This window comes from Chiloscyllium plagiosum, unplaced genomic scaffold, assembly GCF_037043375.1.
Source record: "Chiloscyllium plagiosum isolate Xiang-an unplaced genomic scaffold, Cpla_swu_hap1 HiC_scaffold_38, whole genome shotgun sequence".
Lineage (NCBI taxonomy): Eukaryota > Metazoa > Chordata > Chondrichthyes > Orectolobiformes > Hemiscylliidae > Chiloscyllium > Chiloscyllium plagiosum.
The window spans coordinates 71,432,591-71,452,811 of record NW_028270176.1 but is presented as its reverse complement, the minus strand read 5'-3'; the positions used below and the strand labels follow the sequence as shown (position 1 = coordinate 71,452,811).

Below are 20,221 nucleotides of genomic sequence, written 5' to 3'. Positions count from 1 at the left end.
CGCTATGAATGCGCAAGTCGAAAGGTTCCTCTGAGAGTGGAATTTCTTTCATTGCTGTTGCTGATTGAATGAGCCACTAACGTGCGAATTGCTCCAAAACATGATTCAGGACATCTGGTGCCAATTCCCGCACGTCGAATAACGATTGACAGCTTCCAAATGAGGTCTTTCTGAGACGACCTTGGGGTACATTTGACAGACAGACAAGTTCAGGAATTCGTGGTGCGCTGTGACACCAAAGCATCTGCTTCTTTCCTGTCTTTGAACCGAGCCGCCTGCGCAAGGAATGCAAATGCGGTACTGCTTTTCGTGGAAGGATCAGAAGGCGGTAACTACACTCTCAAACAGAATGGCATATGATTAGAACCAGGTTGGAGAAAAACTTAACAACGCTTTGCACTGTAATTAAATGGAATTGCATTACATTTCACTACGAGAGTAGATTTGTTCAAGCAAATTCTAAGGCAGGTTTGCAGATGCGAAACCAAGCAAGAAAGCTCAGCTCTTGTCCATGAAAAAGGCTGCAGTTGAAGAACAAAGCAGTTTCTGCCCAGTTTCGAACTGGGGAACCTTTCGCGTGTTAGGCGAAAGTGATGACCACTACACTACAGAAACAAGCCGCAGCCGCCTGTGCGGCGGCTCCGTGGCGTCCAGCACTGGAAGTTGAATCCGTTCTACGTTTCACCTTTCTGTTTCCAATATCTCGTTGTTGTCCAGCGCAATTGACATCTTGAAAACGTAAAAAAAAGACACTTTAAATTGATGACAAAATATAGACAAAGATGTCGTCGATGTTTGTACCGTAGGGCGAGGTGGAATAGGTTGGGACGACTTTCCCTGCAGCGTAACAGCTGCGACATGACCTTATGGAAGGCTGGTAAACTGAGTATTTACGTGTTTTACCCAAGTTGGTGTGAGTTGAAAACTCGACAGCATAGCTTTAAGGTGAGTGGGCTGAAAGTGAGAAAGGACCTGAGGCACATTTCCCACAAAGAAGGTTGTGCGTGTTTGGAATGATCTACCAGAGGAAGTGGAGCAGGCTATTACACTCATAAAATTGCAAAAGTAATCGGGTGAGTTTCTGGATAAGATGCGTTTAGAGGGATTGGGGCCAAATGCTGGGGAACGGGACTTGTTGAATTTTGGCTATGGGGTGAGCATGGACGAGGTCCACCGAAGTATCTTTTTCCACGGTGTACCCCAATAACGTCGTGTTGCTTCCACCGGCTTTAAAGGATTACTTTTTAGCGGAGTTTGCCATCGCAGTCTGTGGCACAATCATTTAGTCTGTTCGACTGCTCACGGGAAAGGTAGTATTGTGAAACACTGCAGACACGAACGACTTCCTTACTTTAGCTCCGACTGACCGTACTTGGTGAAATTTTCCCAGATCCTCAGCTGAGGATTTTTGCTGCTGGAAGTTACCTCAGAAACCCTGTTAAATCGAAATGTATTGAGCGAATCGCAAAGCAGAAAGCATTTAACACGGAACACAAACAAAACTGGCATACCTCATTCATTTTCAGACACAGAGATGCATGAGTGCTAAATGTGATACAGTCCGAGGGCATGAGTCATAAAGTAATCTCACAACTAACAACAGGGCATTTCCAAACTACTCTTTCAAACATACTGCAGCCTTAGTGCACCACCACTTTCCAGACAATGCTGAAAAGAGAGAAAGAAAGAACATAATAAGAATTGGCCGTAAAAAGTGAATTTCACCAATCACAGTCTCGATTAGATTACCTTTCCCTTCCGATGTTTCCAGGACGGAAATGAAGGAAATGGGAGAAATTCAATAAGGTATGACATCGAAATTCATTGGAACGATTTTCCCATAAGCTAGAAACCCAAATAACATCGAGTAGAGTCACCGTAGGACTTCGTTTCACAACAGCGATGAAATAACAGTCTGCATTCGGTTCCAGTAAAAGCACAACTGGCCTGGGACGGCAGAACTGTTTGCGATTTTCCGCGCGGGAGGCGAACACGATCATGACAGCAGAGACATTTTGAAATATTTGGCAGTATCCCACACCACAGTTAATTCCCTGGGAAGCAAACCCATTTTACTTTTGTTTTCAACATCAATATACAGTGGGCCCAAAACAGCATGTTAACAAGCTGCAGCGTTGGAGTTGATTAGCAGAAATGGCAGTGGTGGGATTCGAACCCACGCCCCTTTCGAGACTGGAACCTGGATCCAGCGCCTTAGACCGCTCGGCCACACTACCAGCCGGCCCGGCCGCCTCATTTTCTTGTATTTCCAATTGTGCTCGTGCATGAGCACAGATGCAAAGTCACATCAAAAGAGTTCCATGATTCCTCTCGAACTCGCACAGCTGCTGGGATGTGACCCGCTGCAATGAAAATTTCGCAGCAGATATTGATAGCCCATCAATCCAGACAAAAATCAATGGTAAGCTGAGTCACTCTTCTCAGACTCTTTTCAGGTACAAATGTATCTGTGAGTGCGTGAGAATATGGGTTCGCTTATGATTTCGTCAAATAACCATGAGCTGCTTGACATTACTGGAATTTCCATTCTTGCTTTGCTAAATAATTTCACACATTGCTCGAAACAGGACGACTTTCACGTTTACACGGAACACGAAACACACCGGACTACAGGGAAAATGCACAAACCTGAGCAGGCCGTGTTCCACATCATACCGTGCAGCATAGTTTCAGTCACTGTGTCTGTTTTTTTTTCAGAATAAGAGTCCCAAAGAATGTTCTCCACCCTAAAACCGGAGGTAGCATTACAATCCGAGAACGACAGATCACATTGTGAGGATGTTCTGACCTCGGAGACAGTTCGAGATGCCACTTTCATTGCCTTTTACCTTAACCGTGCAATTTGCTGCAGAGATGTTCACTCCTGGACATGAGCCACATGGATAAAAAACTGAGTTGGAAACCTGTGTGGGAATCGACGAGAAGAGACTCAATAAATTTTGTGAAATTCCATGGTGCTTTTTAGAAATGCAGTTTCTGTTCACCTCAATATAAAAGCCAGTTTCTGAACATAGTAACAGAAGTCACAAGGTAATTACCTCACCGCACACCCCACTCCAGAAGAGGTGCTAACTGCCCTTGAGTGCTTTTTGTTCTCGATGTGAAGAACTCTCACGCCTGAGTCACCTTCACGTCTCTGGCTGCTGAGTGAATCACAAAGAAGGAATTTCACTAGAGCTGCAACTGCCTCACTTCTCCACTCGCCCTCCCCGTTTACATTTTCCTGCTCGTCAGTGATTTAAAGAAAACCAAATGGATGCGATGTCATTCTGTCGCCTCTCTGTCGATTCCTCCGTTTCAGTTCCAACATGACTTAGATCTCGGGGCGGACCTTAATACTAGCGACGCTATGAATGCGCAAGTCGAAAGGTTCCTCTGAGAGTGGAATTTCTTTCATTGCTGTTGCTGATTGAATGAGCCACTAACGTGCGAATTGCTCCAAAACATGATTCAGGACATCTGGTGCCAATTCCCGCACGTCGAATAACGATTGACAGCTTCCAAATGAGGTCTTTCTGAGACGACCTTGGGGTACATTTGACAGACAGACAAGTTCAGGAATTCGTGGTGCGCTGTGACACCAAAGCATCTGCTTCTTTCCTGTCTTTGAACCGAGCCGCCTGCGCAAGGAATGCAAATGCGGTACTGCTTTTCGTGGAAGGATCAGAAGGCGGTAACTACACTCTCAAACAGAATGGCATATGATTAGAACCAGGTTGGAGAAAAACTTAACAACGCTTTGCACTGTAATTAAATGGAATTGCATTACATTTCACTACGAGAGTAGATTTGTTCAAGCAAATTCTAAGGCAGGTTTGCAGATGCGAAACCAAGCAAGAAAGCTCAGCTCTTGTCCATGAAAAAGGCTGCAGTTGAAGAACAAAGCAGTTTCTGCCCAGTTTCGAACTGGGGAACCTTTCGCGTGTTAGGCGAAAGTGATGACCACTACACTACAGAAACAAGCCGCAGCCGCCTGTGCGGCGGCTCCGTGGCGTCCAGCACTGGAAGTTGAATCCGTTCTACGTTTCACCTTTCTGTTTCCAATATCTCGTTGTTGTCCAGCGCAATTGACATCTTGAAAACGTAAAAAAAAGACACTTTAAATTGATGACAAAATATAGACAAAGATGTCGTCGATGTTTGTACCGTAGGGCGAGGTGGAATAGGTTGGGACGACTTTCCCTGCAGCGTAACAGCTGCGACATGACCTTATGGAAGGCTGGTAAACTGAGTATTTACGTGTTTTACCCAAGTTGGTGTGAGTTGAAAACTCGACAGCATAGCTTTAAGGTGAGTGGGCTGAAAGTGAGAAAGGACCTGAGGCACATTTCCCACAAAGAAGGTTGTGCGTGTTTGGAATGATCTACCAGAGGAAGTGGAGCAGGCTATTACACTCATAAAATTGCAAAAGTAATCGGGTGAGTTTCTGGATAAGATGCGTTTAGAGGGATTGGGGCCAAATGCTGGGGAACGGGACTTGTTGAATTTTGGCTATGGGGTGAGCATGGACGAGGTCCACCGAAGTATCTTTTTCCACGGTGTACCCCAATAACGTCGTGTTGCTTCCACCGGCTTTAAAGGATTACTTTTTAGCGGAGTTTGCCATCGCAGTCTGTGGCACAATCATTTAGTCTGTTCGACTGCTCACGGGAAAGGTAGTATTGTGAAACACTGCAGACACGAACGACTTCCTTACTTTAGCTCCGACTGACCGTACTTGGTGAAATTTTCCCAGATCCTCAGCTGAGGATTTTTGCTGCTGGAAGTTACCTCAGAAACCCTGTTAAATCGAAATGTATTGAGCGAATCGCAAAGCAGAAAGCATTTAACACGGAACACAAACAAAACTGGCATACCTCATTCATTTTCAGACACAGAGATGCATGAGTGCTAAATGTGATACAGTCCGAGGGCATGAGTCATAAAGTAATCTCACAACTAACAACAGGGCATTTCCAAACTACTCTTTCAAACATACTGCAGCCTTAGTGCACCACCACTTTCCAGACAATGCTGAAAAGAGAGAAAGAAAGAACATAATAAGAATTGGCCGTAAAAAGTGAATTTCACCAATCACAGTCTCGATTAGATTACCTTTCCCTTCCGATGTTTCCAGGACGGAAATGAAGGAAATGGGAGAAATTCAATAAGGTATGACATCGAAATTCATTGGAACGATTTTCCCATAAGCTAGAAACCCAAATAACATCGAGTAGAGTCACCGTAGGACTTCGTTTCACAACAGCGATGAAATAACAGTCTGCATTCGGTTCCAGTAAAAGCACAACTGGCCTGGGACGGCAGAACTGTTTGCGATTTTCCGCGCGGGAGGCGAACACGATCATGACAGCAGAGACATTTTGAAATATTTGGCGGTATCCCACACCACAGTTAATTCCCTGGGAAGCAAACCCATTTTACTTTTGTTTTCAACATCAATATACAGTGGGCCCAAAACAGCATGTTAACAAGCTGCAGCGTTGGAGTTGATTAGCAGAAATGGCAGTGGTGGGATTCGAACCCACGCCCCTTTCGAGACTGGAACCTGGATCCAGCGCCTTAGACCGCTCGGCCACACTACCAGCCGGCCCGGCCGCCTCATTTTCTTGTATTTCCAATTGTGCTCGTGCATGAGCACAGATGCAAAGTCACATCAAAAGAGTTCCATGATTCCTCTCGAACTCGCACAGCTGCTGGGATGTGACCCGCTGCAATGAAAATTTCGCAGCAGATATTGATAGCCCATCAATCCAGACAAAAATCAATGGTAAGCTGAGTCACTCTTCTCAGACTCTTTTCAGGTACAAATGTATCTGTGAGTGCGTGAGAATATGGGTTCGCTTATGATTTCGTCAAATAACCATGAGCTGCTTGACATTACTGGAATTTCCATTCTTGCTTTGCTAAATAATTTCACACATTGCTCGAAACAGGACGACTTTCACGTTTACACGGAACACGAAACACACCGGACTACAGGGAAAATGCACAAACCTGAGCAGGCCGTGTTCCACATCATACCGTGCAGCATAGTTTCAGTCACTGTGTCTGTTTTTTTTTTCAGAATAAGAGTCCCAAAGAATGTTCTCCACCCTAAAACCGGAGGTAGCATTACAATCCGAGAACGACAGATCACATTGTGAGGATGTTCTGACCTCGGAGACAGTTCGAGATGCCACTTTCATTGCCTTTTACCTTAACCGTGCAATTTGCTGCAGAGATGTTCACTCCTGGACATGAGCCACATGGATAAAAAACTGAGTTGGAAACCTGTGTGGGAATCGACGAGAAGAGACTCAATAAATTTTGTGAAATTCCATGGTGCTTTTTAGAAATGCAGTTTCTGTTCACCTCAATATAAAAGCCAGTTTCTGAACATAGTAACAGAAGTCACAAGGTAATTACCTCACCGCACACCCCACTCCAGAAGAGGTGCTAACTGCCCTTGAGTGCTTTTTGTTCTCGATGTGAAGAACTCTCACGCCTGAGTCACCTTCACGTCTCTGGCTGCTGAGTGAATCACAAAGAAGGAATTTCACTAGAGCTGCAACTGCCTCACTTCTCCACTCGCCCTCCCCGTTTACATTTTCCTGCTCGTCAGTGATTTAAAGAAAACCAAATGGATGCGATGTCATTCTGTCGCCTCTCTGTCGATTCCTCCGTTTCAGTTCCAACATGACTTAGATCTCGGGGCGGACCTTAATACTAGCGACGCTATGAATGCGCAAGTCGAAAGGTTCCTCTGAGAGTGGAATTTCTTTCATTGCTGTTGCTGATTGAATGAGCCACTAACGTGCGAATTGCTCCAAAACATGATTCAGGACATCTGGTGCCAATTCCCGCACGTCGAATAACGATTGACAGCTTCCAAATGAGGTCTTTCTGAGACGACCTTGGGGTACATTTGACAGACAGACAAGTTCAGGAATTCGTGGTGCGCTGTGACACCAAAGCATCTGCTTCTTTCCTGTCTTTGAACCGAGCCGCCTGCGCAAGGAATGCAAATGCGGTACTGCTTTTCGTGGAAGGATCAGAAGGCGGTAACTACACTCTCAAACAGAATGGCATATGATTAGAACCAGGTTGGAGAAAAACTTAACAACGCTTTGCACTGTAATTAAATGGAATTGCATTACATTTCACTACGAGAGTAGATTTGTTCAAGCAAATTCTAAGGCAGGTTTGCAGATGCGAAACCAAGCAAGAAAGCTCAGCTCTTGTCCATGAAAAAGGCTGCAGTTGAAGAACAAAGCAGTTTCTGCCCAGTTTCGAACTGGGGAACCTTTCGCGTGTTAGGCGAAAGTGATGACCACTACACTACAGAAACAAGCCGCAGCCGCCTGTGCGGCGGCTCCGTGGCGTCCAGCACTGGAAGTTGAATCCGTTCTACGTTTCACCTTTCTGTTTCCAATATCTCGTTGTTGTCCAGCGCAATTGACATCTTGAAAACGTAAAAAAAAGACACTTTAAATTGATGACAAAATATAGACAAAGATGTCGTCGATGTTTGTACCGTAGGGCGAGGTGGAATAGGTTGGGACGACTTTCCCTGCAGCGTAACAGCTGCGACATGACCTTATGGAAGGCTGGTAAACTGAGTATTTACGTGTTTTACCCAAGTTGGTGTGAGTTGAAAACTCGACAGCATAGCTTTAAGGTGAGTGGGCTGAAAGTGAGAAAGGACCTGAGGCACATTTCCCACAAAGAAGGTTGTGCGTGTTTGGAATGATCTACCAGAGGAAGTGGAGCAGGCTATTACACTCATAAAATTGCAAAAGTAATCGGGTGAGTTTCTGGATAAGATGCGTTTAGAGGGATTGGGGCCAAATGCTGGGGAACGGGACTTGTTGAATTTTGGCTATGGGGTGAGCATGGACGAGGTCCACCGAAGTATCTTTTTCCACGGTGTACCCCAATAACGTCGTGTTGCTTCCACCGGCTTTAAAGGATTACTTTTTAGCGGAGTTTGCCATCGCAGTCTGTGGCACAATCATTTAGTCTGTTCGACTGCTCACGGGAAAGGTAGTATTGTGAAACACTGCAGACACGAACGACTTCCTTACTTTAGCTCCGACTGACCGTACTTGGTGAAATTTTCCCAGATCCTCAGCTGAGGATTTTTGCTGCTGGAAGTTACCTCAGAAACCCTGTTAAATCGAAATGTATTGAGCGAATCGCAAAGCAGAAAGCATTTAACACGGAACACAAACAAAACTGGCATACCTCATTCATTTTCAGACACAGAGATGCATGAGTGCTAAATGTGATACAGTCCGAGGGCATGAGTCATAAAGTAATCTCACAACTAACAACAGGGCATTTCCAAACTACTCTTTCAAACATACTGCAGCCTTAGTGCACCACCACTTTCCAGACAATGCTGAAAAGAGAGAAAGAAAGAACATAATAAGAATTGGCCGTAAAAAGTGAATTTCACCAATCACAGTCTCGATTAGATTACCTTTCCCTTCCGATGTTTCCAGGACGGAAATGAAGGAAATGGGAGAAATTCAATAAGGTATGACATCGAAATTCATTGGAACGATTTTCCCATAAGCTAGAAACCCAAATAACATCGAGTAGAGTCACCGTAGGACTTCGTTTCACAACAGCGATGAAATAACAGTCTGCATTCGGTTCCAGTAAAAGCACAACTGGCCTGGGACGGCAGAACTGTTTGCGATTTTCCGCGCGGGAGGCGAACACGATCATGACAGCAGAGACATTTTGAAATATTTGGCGGTATCCCACACCACAGTTAATTCCCTGGGAAGCAAACCCATTTTACTTTTGTTTTCAACATCAATATACAGTGGGCCCAAAACAGCATGTTAACAAGCTGCAGCGTTGGAGTTGATTAGCAGAAATGGCAGTGGTGGGATTCGAACCCACGCCCCTTTCGAGACTGGAACCTGGATCCAGCGCCTTAGACCGCTCGGCCACACTACCAGCCGGCCCAGCCGCCTCATTTTCTTGTATTTCCAATTGTGCTCGTGCATGAGCACAGATGCAAAGTCACATCAAAAGAGTTCCATGATTCCTCTCGAACCCGCACAGCTGCTGGGATGTGACCCGCTGCAATGAAAATTTCGCAGCAGATATTGATAGCCCATCAATCCAGACAAAAATCAATGGTAAGCTGAGTCACTCTTCTCAGACTCTTTTCAGGTACAAATGTATCTGTGAGTGCGTGAGAATATGGGTTCGCTTATGATTTCGTCAAATAACCATGAGCTGCTTGACATTACTGGAATTTCCATTCTTGCTTTGCTAAATAATTTCACACATTGCTCGAAACAGGACGACTTTCACGTTTACACGGAACACGAAACATACCGGACTACAGGGAAAATGCACAAACCTGAGCAGGCCGTGTTCCACATCATACCGTGCAGCATAGTTTCAGTCACTGTGTCTGTTTTTTTTTTTTCAGAATAAGAGTCCCAAAGAATGTTCTCCACCCTAAAACCGGAGGTAGCATTACAATCCGAGAACGACAGATCACATTGTGAGGATGTTCTGACCTCGGAGACAGTTCGAGATGCCACTTTCATTGCCTTTTACCTTAACCGTGCAATTTGCTGCAGAGATGTTCACTCCTGGACATGAGCCACATGGATAAAAAACTGAGTTGGAAACCTGTGTGGGAATCGACGAGAAGAGACTCAATAAATTTTGTGAAATTCCATGGTGCTTTTTAGAAATGCAGTTTCTGTTCACCTCAATATAAAAGCCAGTTTCTGAACATAGTAACAGAAGTCACAAGGTAATTACCTCACCGCACACCCCACTCCAGAAGAGGTGCTAACTGCCCTTGAGTGCTTTTTGTTCTCGATGTGAAGAACTCTCACGCCTGAGTCACCTTCACGTCTCTGGCTGCTGAGTGAATCACAAAGAAGGAATTTCACTAGAGCTGCAACTGCCTCACTTCTCCACTCGCCCTCCCCGTTTACATTTTCCTGCTCGTCAGTGATTTAAAGAAAACCAAATGGATGCGATGTCATTCTGTCGCCTCTCTGTCGATTCCTCCGTTTCAGTTCCAACATGACTTAGATCTCGGGGCGGACCTTAATACTAGCGACGCTATGAATGCGCAAGTCGAAAGGTTCCTCTGAGAGTGGAATTTCTTTCATTGCTGTTGCTGATTGAATGAGCCACTAACGTGCGAATTGCTCCAAAACATGATTCAGGACATCTGGTGCCAATTCCCGCACGTCGAATAACGATTGACAGCTTCCAAATGAGGTCTTTCTGAGACGACCTTGGGGTACATTTGACAGACAGACAAGTTCAGGAATTCGTGGTGCGCTGTGACACCAAAGCATCTGCTTCTTTCCTGTCTTTGAACCGAGCCGCCTGCGCAAGGAATGCAAATGCGGTACTGCTTTTCGTGGAAGGATCAGAAGGCGGTAACTACACTCTCAAACAGAATGGCATATGATTAGAACCAGGTTGGAGAAAAACTTAACAACGCTTTGCACTGTAATTAAATGGAATTGCATTACATTTCACTACGAGAGTAGATTTGTTCAAGCAAATTCTAAGGCAGGTTTGCAGATGCGAAACCAAGCAAGAAAGCTCAGCTCTTGTCCATGAAAAAGGCTGCAGTTGAAGAACAAAGCAGTTTCTGCCCAGTTTCGAACTGGGGAACCTTTCGCGTGTTAGGCGAAAGTGATGACCACTACACTACAGAAACAAGCCGCAGCCGCCTGTGCGGCGGCTCCGTGGCGTCCAGCACTGGAAGTTGAATCCGTTCTACGTTTCACCTTTCTGTTTCCAATATCTCGTTGTTGTCCAGCGCAATTGACATCTTGAAAACGTAAAAAAAAGACACTTTAAATTGATGACAAAATATAGACAAAGATGTCGTCGATGTTTGTACCGTAGGGCGAGGTGGAATAGGTTGGGACGACTTTCCCTGCAGCGTAACAGCTGCGACATGACCTTATGGAAGGCTGGTAAACTGAGTATTTACGTGTTTTACCCAAGTTGGTGTGAGTTGAAAACTCGACAGCATAGCTTTAAGGTGAGTGGGCTGAAAGTGAGAAAGGACCTGAGGCACATTTCCCACAAAGAAGGTTGTGCGTGTTTGGAATGATCTACCAGAGGAAGTGGAGCAGGCTATTACACTCATAAAATTGCAAAAGTAATCGGGTGAGTTTCTGGATAAGATGCGTTTAGAGGGATTGGGGCCAAATGCTGGGGAACGGGACTTGTTGAATTTTGGCTATGGGGTGAGCATGGACGAGGTCCACCGAAGTATCTTTTTCCACGGTGTACCCCAATAACGTCGTGTTGCTTCCACCGGCTTTAAAGGATTACTTTTTAGCGGAGTTTGCCATCGCAGTCTGTGGCACAATCATTTAGTCTGTTCGACTGCTCACGGGAAAGGTAGTATTGTGAAACACTGCAGACACGAACGACTTCCTTACTTTAGCTCCGACTGACCGTACTTGGTGAAATTTTCCCAGATCCTCAGCTGAGGATTTTTGCTGCTGGAAGTTACCTCAGAAACCCTGTTAAATCGAAATGTATTGAGCGAATCGCAAAGCAGAAAGCATTTAACACGGAACACAAACAAAACTGGCATACCTCATTCATTTTCAGACACAGAGATGCATGAGTGCTAAATGTGATACAGTCCGAGGGCATGAGTCATAAAGTAATCTCACAACTAACAACAGGGCATTTCCAAACTACTCTTTCAAACATACTGCAGCCTTAGTGCACCACCACTTTCCAGACAATGCTGAAAAGAGAGAAAGAAAGAACATAATAAGAATTGGCCGTAAAAAGTGAATTTCACCAATCACAGTCTCGATTAGATTACCTTTCCCTTCCGATGTTTCCAGGACGGAAATGAAGGAAATGGGAGAAATTCAATAAGGTATGACATCGAAATTCATTGGAACGATTTTCCCATAAGCTAGAAACCCAAATAACATCGAGTAGAGTCACCGTAGGACTTCGTTTCACAACAGCGATGAAATAACAGTCTGCATTCGGTTCCAGTAAAAGCACAACTGGCCTGGGACGGCAGAACTGTTTGCGATTTTCCGCGCGGGAGGCGAACACGATCATGACAGCAGAGACATTTTGAAATATTTGGCGGTATCCCACACCACAGTTAATTCCCTGGGAAGCAAACCCATTTTACTTTTGTTTTCAACATCAATATACAGTGGGCCCAAAACAGCATGTTAACAAGCTGCAGCGTTGGAGTTGATTAGCAGAAATGGCAGTGGTGGGATTCGAACCCACGCCCCTTTCGAGACTGGAACCTGGATCCAGCGCCTTAGACCGCTCGGCCACACTACCAGCCGGCCCGGCCGCCTCATTTTCTTGTATTTCCAATTGTGCTCGTGCATGAGCACAGATGCAAAGTCACATCAAAAGAGTTCCATGATTCCTCTCGAACTCGCACAGCTGCTGGGATGTGACCCGCTGCAATGAAAATTTCGCAGCAGATATTGATAGCCCATCAATCCAGACAAAAATCAATGGTAAGCTGAGTCACTCTTCTCAGACTCTTTTCAGGTACAAATGTATCTGTGAGTGCGTGAGAATATGGGTTCGCTTATGATTTCGTCAAATAACCATGAGCTGCTTGACATTACTGGAATTTCCATTCTTGCTTTGCTAAATAATTTCACACATTGCTCGAAACAGGACGACTTTCACGTTTACACGGAACACGAAACACACCGGACTACAGGGAAAATGCACAAACCTGAGCAGGCCGTGTTCCACATCATACCGTGCAGCATAGTTTCAGTCACTGTGTCTGTTTTTTTTTTCAGAATAAGAGTCCCAAAGAATGTTCTCCACCCTAAAACCGGAGGTAGCATTACAATCCGAGAACGACAGATCACATTGTGAGGATGTTCTGACCTCGGAGACAGTTCGAGATGCCACTTTCATTGCCTTTTACCTTAACCGTGCAATTTGCTGCAGAGATGTTCACTCCTGGACATGAGCCACATGGATAAAAAACTGAGTTGGAAACCTGTGTGGGAATCGACGAGAAGAGACTCAATAAATTTTGTGAAATTCCATGGTGCTTTTTAGAAATGCAGTTTCTGTTCACCTCAATATAAAAGCCAGTTTCTGAACATAGTAACAGAAGTCACAAGGTAATTACCTCACCGCACACCCCACTCCAGAAGAGGTGCTAACTGCCCTTGAGTGCTTTTTGTTCTCGATGTGAAGAACTCTCACGCCTGAGTCACCTTCACGTCTCTGGCTGCTGAGTGAATCACAAAGAAGGAATTTCACTAGAGCTGCAACTGCCTCACTTCTCCACTCGCCCTCCCCGTTTACATTTTCCTGCTCGTCAGTGATTTAAAGAAAACCAAATGGATGCGATGTCATTCTGTCGCCTCTCTGTCGATTCCTCCGTTTCAGTTCCAACATGACTTAGATCTCGGGGCGGACCTTAATACTAGCGACGCTATGAATGCGCAAGTCGAAAGGTTCCTCTGAGAGTGGAATTTCTTTCATTGCTGTTGCTGATTGAATGAGCCACTAACGTGCGAATTGCTCCAAAACATGATTCAGGACATCTGGTGCCAATTCCCGCACGTCGAATAACGATTGACAGCTTCCAAATGAGGTCTTTCTGAGACGACCTTGGGGTACATTTGACAGACAGACAAGTTCAGGAATTCGTGGTGCGCTGTGACACCAAAGCATCTGCTTCTTTCCTGTCTTTGAACCGAGCCGCCTGCGCAAGGAATGCAAATGCGGTACTGCTTTTCGTGGAAGGATCAGAAGGCGGTAACTACACTCTCAAACAGAATGGCATATGATTAGAACCAGGTTGGAGAAAAACTTAACAACGCTTTGCACTGTAATTAAATGGAATTGCATTACATTTCACTACGAGAGTAGATTTGTTCAAGCAAATTCTAAGGCAGGTTTGCAGATGCGAAACCAAGCAAGAAAGCTCAGCTCTTGTCCATGAAAAAGGCTGCAGTTGAAGAACAAAGCAGTTTCTGCCCAGTTTCGAACTGGGGAACCTTTCGCGTGTTAGGCGAAAGTGATGACCACTACACTACAGAAACAAGCCGCAGCCGCCTGTGCGGCGGCTCCGTGGCGTCCAGCACTGGAAGTTGAATCCGTTCTACGTTTCACCTTTCTGTTTCCAATATCTCGTTGTTGTCCAGCGCAATTGACATCTTGAAAACGTAAAAAAAAGACACTTTAAATTGATGACAAAATATAGACAAAGATGTCGTCGATGTTTGTACCGTAGGGCGAGGTGGAATAGGTTGGGACGACTTTCCCTGCAGCGTAACAGCTGCGACATGACCTTATGGAAGGCTGGTAAACTGAGTATTTACGTGTTTTACCCAAGTTGGTGTGAGTTGAAAACTCGACAGCATAGCTTTAAGGTGAGTGGGCTGAAAGTGAGAAAGGACCTGAGGCACATTTCCCACAAAGAAGGTTGTGCGTGTTTGGAATGATCTACCAGAGGAAGTGGAGCAGGCTATTACACTCATAAAATTGCAAAAGTAATCGGGTGAGTTTCTGGATAAGATGCGTTTAGAGGGATTGGGGCCAAATGCTGGGGAACGGGACTTGTTGAATTTTGGCTATGGGGTGAGCATGGACGAGGTCCACCGAAGTATCTTTTTCCACGGTGTACCCCAATAACGTCGTGTTGCTTCCACCGGCTTTAAAGGATTACTTTTTAGCGGAGTTTGCCATCGCAGTCTGTGGCACAATCATTTAGTCTGTTCGACTGCTCACGGGAAAGGTAGTATTGTGAAACACTGCAGACACGAACGACTTCCTTACTTTAGCTCCGACTGACCGTACTTGGTGAAATTTTCCCAGATCCTCAGCTGACGATTTTTGCTGCTGGAAGTTACCTCAGAAACCCTGTTAAATCGAAATGTATTGAGCGAATCGCAAAGCAGAAAGCATTTAACACGGAACACAAACAAAACTGGCATACCTCATTCATTTTCAGACACAGAGATGCATGAGTGCTAAATGTGATACAGTCCGAGGGCATGAGTCATAAAGTAATCTCACAACTAACAACAGGGCATTTCCAAACTACTCTTTCAAACATACTGCAGCCTTAGTGCACCACCACTTTCCAGACAATGCTGAAAAGAGAGAAAGAAAGAACATAATAAGAATTGGCCGTAAAAAGTGAATTTCACCAATCACAGTCTCGATTAGATTACCTTTCCCTTCCGATGTTTCCAGGACGGAAATGAAGGAAATGGGAGAAATTCAATAAGGTATGACATCGAAATTCATTGGAACGATTTTCCCATAAGCTAGAAACCCAAATAACATCGAGTAGAGTCACCGTAGGACTTCGTTTCACAACAGCGATGAAATAACAGTCTGCATTCGGTTCCAGTAAAAGCACAACTGGCCTGGGACGGCAGAACTGTTTGCGATTTTCCGCGCGGGAGGCGAACACGATCATGACAGCAGAGACATTTTGAAATATTTGGCGGTATCCCACACCACAGTTAATTCCCTGGGAAGCAAACCCATTTTACTTTTGTTTTCAACATCAATATACAGTGGGCCCAAAACAGCATGTTAACAAGCTGCAGCGTTGGAGTTGATTAGCAGAAATGGCAGTGGTGGGATTCGAACCCACGCCCCTTTCGAGACTGGAACCTGGATCCAGCGCCTTAGACCGCTCGGCCACACTACCAGCCGGCCCAGCCGCCTCATTTTCTTGTATTTCCAATTGTGCTCGTGCATGAGCACAGATGCAAAGTCACATCAAAAGAGTTCCATGATTCCTCTCGAACCCGCACAGCTGCTGGGATGTGACCCGCTGCAATGAAAATTTCGCAGCAGATATTGATAGCCCATCAATCCAGACAAAAATCAATGGTAAGCTGAGTCACTCTTCTCAGACTCTTTTCAGGTACAAATGTATCTGTGAGTGCGTGAGAATATGGGTTCGCTTATGATTTCGTCAAATAACCATGAGCTGCTTGACATTACTGGAATTTCCATTCTTGCTTTGCTAAATAATTTCACACATTGCTCGAAACAGGACGACTTTCACGTTTACACGGAACACGAAACATACCGGACTACAGGGAAAATGCACAAACCTGAGCAGGCCGTGTTCCACATCATACCGTGCAGCATAGTTTCAGTCACTGTGTCTGTTTTTTTTTTTTCAGAATAAGAGTCCCAAAGAATGTTCTCCACCCTAAAACCGGAGGTAGCATTACAATCCGAGAACGACAGATCACATTGTGAGGATGTTCTGACCTCGGAGACAGTTCGAGATGCCACTTTCATTGCCTTTTACCTTAACCGTGCAATTTGCTGCAGAGATGTTCACTCCTGGACATGAGCCACATGGATAAAAAACTGAGTTGGAAACCTGTGTGGGAATCGACGAGAAGAGACTCAATAAATTTTGTGAAATTCCATGGTGCTTTTTAGAAATGCAGTTTCTGTTCACCTCAATATAAAAGCCAGTTTCTGAACATAGTAACAGAAGTCACAAGGTAATTACCTCACCGCACACCCCACTCCAGAAGAGGTGCTAACTGCCCTTGAGTGCTTTTTGTTCTCGATGTGAAGAACTCTCACGCCTGAGTCACCTTCACGTCTCTGGCTGCTGAGTGAATCACAAAGAAGGAATTTCACTAGAGCTGCAACTGCCTCACTTCTCCACTCGCCCTCCCCGTTTACATTTTCCTGCTCGTCAGTGATTTAAAGAAAACCAAATGGATGCGATGTCATTCTGTCGCCTCTCTGTCGATTCCTCCGTTTCAGTTCCAACATGACTTAGATCTCGGGGCGGACCTTAATACTAGCGACGCTATGAATGCGCAAGTCGAAAGGTTCCTCTGAGAGTGGAATTTCTTTCATTGCTGTTGCTGATTGAATGAGCCACTAACGTGCGAATTGCTCCAAAACATGATTCAGGACATCTGGTGCCAATTCCCGCACGTCGAATAACGATTGACAGCTTCCAAATGAGGTCTTTCTGAGACGACCTTGGGGTACATTTGACAGACAGACAAGTTCAGGAATTCGTGGTGCGCTGTGACACCAAAGCATCTGCTTCTTTCCTGTCTTTGAACCGAGCCGCCTGCGCAAGGAATGCAAATGCGGTACTGCTTTTCGTGGAAGGATCAGAAGGCGGTAACTACACTCTCAAACAGAATGGCATATGATTAGAACCAGGTTGGAGAAAAACTTAACAACGCTTTGCACTGTAATTAAATGGAATTGCATTACATTTCACTACGAGAGTAGATTTGTTCAAGCAAATTCTAAGGCAGGTTTGCAGATGCGAAACCAAGCAAGAAAGCTCAGCTCTTGTCCATGAAAAAGGCTGCAGTTGAAGAACAAAGCAGTTTCTGCCCAGTTTCGAACTGGGGAACCTTTCGCGTGTTAGGCGAAAGTGATGACCACTACACTACAGAAACAAGCCGCAGCCGCCTGTGCGGCGGCTCCGTGGCGTCCAGCACTGGAAGTTGAATCCGTTCTACGTTTCACCTTTCTGTTTCCAATATCTCGTTGTTGTCCAGCGCAATTGACATCTTGAAAACGTAAAAAAAAGACACTTTAAATTGATGACAAAATATAGACAAAGATGTCGTCGATGTTTGTACCGTAGGGCGAGGTGGAATAGGTTGGGACGACTTTCCCTGCAGCGTAACAGCTGCGACATGACCTTATGGAAGGCTGGTAAACTGAGTATTTACGTGTTTTACCCAAGTTGGTGTGAGTTGAAAACTCGACAGCATAGCTTTAAGGTGAGTGGGCTGAAAGTGAGAAAGGACCTGAGGCACATTTCCCACAAAGAAGGTTGTGCGTGTTTGGAATGATCTACCAGAGGAAGTGGAGCAGGCTATTACACTCATAAAATTGCAAAAGTAATCGGGTGAGTTTCTGGATAAGATGCGTTTAGAGGGATTGGGGCCAAATGCTGGGGAACGGGACTTGTTGAATTTTGGCTATGGGGTGAGCATGGACGAGGTCCACCGAAGTATCTTTTTCCACGGTGTACCCCAATAACGTCGTGTTGCTTCCACCGGCTTTAAAGGATTACTTTTTAGCGGAGTTTGCCATCGCAGTCTGTGGCACAATCATTTAGTCTGTTCGACTGCTCACGGGAAAGGTAGTATTGTGAAACACTGCAGACACGAACGACTTCCTTACTTTAGCTCCGACTGACCGTACTTGGTGAAATTTTCCCAGATCCTCAGCTGAGGATTTTTGCTGCTGGAAGTTACCTCAGAAACCCTGTTAAATCGAAATGTATTGAGCGAATCGCAAAGCAGAAAGCATTTAACACGGAACACAAACAAAACTGGCATACCTCATTCATTTTCAGACACAGAGATGCATGAGTGCTAAATGTGATACAGTCCGAGGGCATGAGTCATAAAGTAATCTCACAACTAACAACAGGGCATTTCCAAACTACTCTTTCAAACATACTGCAGCCTTAGTGCACCACCACTTTCCAGACAATGCTGAAAAGAGAGAAAGAAAGAACATAATAAGAATTGGCCGTAAAAAGTGAATTTCACCAATCACAGTCTCGATTAGATTACCTTTCCCTTCCGATGTTTCCAGGACGGAAATGAAGGAAATGGGAGAAATTCAATAAGGTATGACATCGAAATTCATTGGAACGATTTTCCCATAAGCTAGAAACCCAAATAACATCGAGTAGAGTCACCGTAGGACTTCGTTTCACAACAGCGATGAAATAACAGTCTGCATTCGGTTCCAGTAAAAGCACAACTGGCCTGGGACGGCAGAACTGTTTGCGATTTTCCGCGCGGGAGGCGAACACGATCATGACAGCAGAGACATTTTGAAATATTTGGCAGTATCCCACACCACAGTTAATTCCCTGGGAAGCAAACCCATTTTACTTTTGTTTTCAACATCAATATACAGTGGGCCCAAAACAGCATGTTAACAAGCTGCAGCGTTGGAGTTGATTAGCAGAAATGGCAGTGGTGGGATTCGAACCCACGCCCCTTTCGAGACTGGAACCTGGATCCAGCGCCTTAGACCGCTCGGCCACACTACCAGCCGGCCCGGCCGCCTCATTTTCTTGTATTTCCAATTGTGCTCGTGCATGAGCACAGATGCAAAGTCACATCAAAAGAGTTCCATGATTCCTCTCGAACTCGCACAGCTGCTGGGATGTGACCCGCTGCAATGAAAATTTCGCAGCAGATATTGATAGCCCATCAATCCAGACAAAAATCAATGGTAAGCTGAGTCACTCTTCTCAGACTCTTTTCAGGTACAAATGTATCTGTGAGTGCGTGAGAATATGGGTTCGCTTATGATTTCGTCAAATAACCATGAGCTGCTTGACATTACTGGAATTTCCATTCTTGCTTTGCTAAATAATTTCACACATTGCTCGAAACAGGACGACTTTCACGTTTACACGGAACACGAAACACACCGGACTACAGGGAAAATGCACAAACCTGAGCAGGCCGTGTTCCACATCATACCGTGCAGCATAGTTTCAGTCACTGTGTCTGTTTTTTTTTTCAGAATAAGAGTCCCAAAGAATGTTCTCCACCCTAAAACCGGAGGTAGCATTACAATCCGAGAACGACAGATCACATTGTGAGGATGTTCTGACCTCGGAGACAGTTCGAGATGCCACTTTCATTGCCTTTTACCTTAACCGTGCAATTTGCTGCAGAGATGTTCACTCCTGGACATGAGCCACATGGATAAAAAACTGAGTTGGAAACCTGTGTGGGAATCGACGAGAAGAGACTCAATAAATTTTGTGAAATTCCATGGTGCTTTTTAGAAATGCAGTTTCTGTTCACCTCAATATAAAAGCCAGTTTCTGAACATAGTAACAGAAGTCACAAGGTAATTACCTCACCGCACACCCCTCTCCAGAAGAGGTGCTAACTGCCCTTGAGTGCTTTTTGTTCTCGATGTGAAGAACTCTCACGCCTGAGTCACCTTCACGTCTCTGGCTGCTGAGTGAATCACAAAGAAGGAATTTCACTAGAGCTGCAACTGCCTCACTTCTCCACTCGCCCTCCCCGTTTACGTTTTCCTGCTCGTCAGTGATTTAAAGAAAACCAAATGGATGCGATGTCATTCTGTCGCCTCTCTGTCGATTCCTCCGTTTCAGTTCCAACATGACTTAGATCTCGGGGCGGACCTTAATACTAGCGACGCTATGAATGCGCAA

At 45.1% G+C, this 20,221-nt stretch overlaps 6 non-coding genes across 6 annotated transcripts; all 6 read right to left on the bottom strand.

Annotated features, from left to right (window-relative positions):
- Positions 1–2,155: 2,155 nt before the first annotated feature.
- trnal-cag (transfer RNA leucine (anticodon CAG)) lies at positions 2,156–2,237 on the bottom strand. The gene has a single exon. It is a non-coding gene; the product is annotated as a tRNA-Leu (tRNA).
- A 3,284-nt stretch (positions 2,238–5,521) lies between these two features.
- On the bottom strand, positions 5,522–5,603 carry trnal-cag (transfer RNA leucine (anticodon CAG)). Its single transcript has one exon. It is a non-coding gene; the product is annotated as a tRNA-Leu (tRNA).
- A 3,285-nt stretch (positions 5,604–8,888) lies between these two features.
- Positions 8,889–8,970, bottom strand: trnal-cag (transfer RNA leucine (anticodon CAG)). The gene has a single exon. It is a non-coding gene; the product is annotated as a tRNA-Leu (tRNA).
- Positions 8,971–12,257: 3,287 nt separating this feature from the next.
- trnal-cag (transfer RNA leucine (anticodon CAG)) lies at positions 12,258–12,339 on the bottom strand. The gene has a single exon. It is a non-coding gene; the product is annotated as a tRNA-Leu (tRNA).
- Positions 12,340–15,624: 3,285 nt separating this feature from the next.
- Positions 15,625–15,706, bottom strand: trnal-cag (transfer RNA leucine (anticodon CAG)). The gene has a single exon. It is a non-coding gene; the product is annotated as a tRNA-Leu (tRNA).
- Positions 15,707–18,993: 3,287 nt separating this feature from the next.
- trnal-cag (transfer RNA leucine (anticodon CAG)) lies at positions 18,994–19,075 on the bottom strand. The gene has a single exon. It is a non-coding gene; the product is annotated as a tRNA-Leu (tRNA).
- Positions 19,076–20,221: the final 1,146 nt, after the last annotated feature.